Source organism: Nicotiana attenuata, unplaced genomic scaffold (genome assembly GCF_001879085.1).
Source record: "Nicotiana attenuata strain UT unplaced genomic scaffold, NIATTr2, whole genome shotgun sequence".
Taxonomy (NCBI): domain Eukaryota; kingdom Viridiplantae; phylum Streptophyta; class Magnoliopsida; order Solanales; family Solanaceae; genus Nicotiana; species Nicotiana attenuata.
The window spans coordinates 203,500-205,776 of record NW_017670819.1 but is presented as its reverse complement, the minus strand read 5'-3'; positions in this window follow the sequence as shown (position 1 = coordinate 205,776).

The window sequence follows — 2,277 nt, the reverse complement described above, 5'->3', positions numbered from 1 at the left end:
ACTAAGATATTAATGTGTTTTTTAATAAAATTGCAGGTTCATCCCTAGTAATGTTACTACAAGGATCATCACCAAAGCCACCAGAAAGCTTTATGATGGTCCTTATGCGACTTGGAGTGAATTCCCATTCGCTCTCAAGGAGGCAATCTTCAATCAATTTAAGGTATAAATATTCTTTTAAGCAGTATAATCATTTATTAGCTTTTAGCTAATATTATATTATAAACAGTTAATGCACTTAACTTTTGAATAATTATAGCTAATAAAAGCTAAGTATAATATATCAAATATAGCTTTTATGATATTTCCATCTAAATATGATATTTCCATATAATACTTAACTTTTGAAATACAGAGCAAGTGTGTATGGGAACACCGCTATAGCGCGGAAGTGGCTGCAAACTTCCATCTCAAAGCTCGAAAGCGGTTGTCCCATTGTTTCTCCAAAGCTAGGCTGTTGAACCAGAAGCCTGGCTGGATGCTTCAGGATTTATGGGATGATTTGCAAAGGCAATGGCTTACAGCAGAGTTCTTAGAGAAGAGCGAAAAAGGAAAGAAAGCCCGGGCATCTGAGAAGGGAGGATCCTTGTACACTGGAGGTGCGGTCAGCCTAGGGACGATAAAACGAAGAATGGTACGTAATTGCTTAATTTATTTTAATTTTCTTAGTATATGTATTCTGTTTATTAACTAAAATTTATGAGTTTTCAGGAAAAAAAGTTGGGGCGTCCGATGAACCAAGATGAGCTCTTCAAGGAGACTCATATTGTGAAGAAGAAGAAAGAGACGGACCAAGAAAGGTGGGTCGAGGGCCGAGCCTCGACTGTACATGTAAGTTTTCACTTTACATTAAGAATTTTGATTTACTTTTATATAAATTTGGAAATAGTAATTCACATATTATTTTTCTTATAGGGTCGCTTCACAGCTGAAGTGGAGCAATTCATACGTAGTCAGCCACCTAATGAGTCCGGCGCGCCAATCCAACTATCGGACGAGGATGCTGAAAGAATGTGGACGCTGGCTGGTGGCAGTCCAAAAGGGGGAAAGGTATACGGGCTTCCTAATAAGAAATTCCATCGCTATAAGTGTGGAATGCAAGGAATAGGGACTTCCTCCCAAGCCGAGAAACTTGATGGGGAGAGCCTCTCCTCTATGCGGGAGACTGTGGCAAAGCTCACATCCGAGCTAGAAGCCGCCAAGGAGATAGAAAGGCTTAGAAATATGCAGTACTCTGGCATACAAGCTCAGTGCAAGGGCATGCAAGAGCAGATCAAAACTCTCCTAGCTTCTGGCAATTTTCCAATTCCCCGGTCTCGTGAGTCATCGCCAGAGGCTCGCCTTCCCGTGCTCATTCCTCCCGTCCTCCCCGTGGTCATTCTTCCCATCATCGACAAATAGCCCATTCTAGATACCGTCATGGTGAAGAAAGTTCATCAGACGGTGATGATAATGATGTAGAGAACAATCTTTGAACTTATTAGTTTATGCTAGACAAATAGAATTGGTTTTCGAATGGTTCTGTACTAACATTTAACTTATTAGTTTGCTAATTAACTTAAAGTATAAAGTTCTATTGAACTTTATACTTTGTTCGTTATAATTCTTCTTCTTGTTGTTGTTGTTGTTGCTTGTTGTTGCTATTGTCGGCATATTTGCCTATTTAGGAATTTTGGTAAGCTGGCAGGTGGTGTAGCTGCCAAAAGAGGCAGTTCCTGCCAGCAATATACCAAGAAAAGCGACCAACTTTGGTCGCTATTTGGTCGCATTTCTATTAAAAAAAACAATTTTCTGTGAAATAGCGACCAAGGTTGGTCGCTATTTAACCCAGATTTCCCAAGTAGCGACCAAGATTGGTCGCTATTTACCAGAAAAATAACAATTTCTGGAAATAAGGCGACCAGGGTTGGTCGCTTATTAATAAATAAAAAAATTAATTCATATATTTAGCGACCAACTTTGGTCGCTTATTTAAAAAAATAATTAAAAAATTTATAGTATAGCGACCAACATTGGTCGCCATTTTCCAGATTCTAAAATATAATATTTCATATACAGACCAAAGTTGGTCGCTACTTCATAATTAATAAATAAATAAAAAAACGAAATTTACACAAATGAGACCAACTCGCAAAATTTATAATATTAAAATAATATAGTGACCAAAGTTGGTCGCCAGTGTCTTTACCGGAATATTTGGTCCTTTGACTTGAGAGACCAAAGTTGGTCGCTAATTAGCAACCAACTTTGGTCCCTAAGGTAAAGGGACCAGCTTAA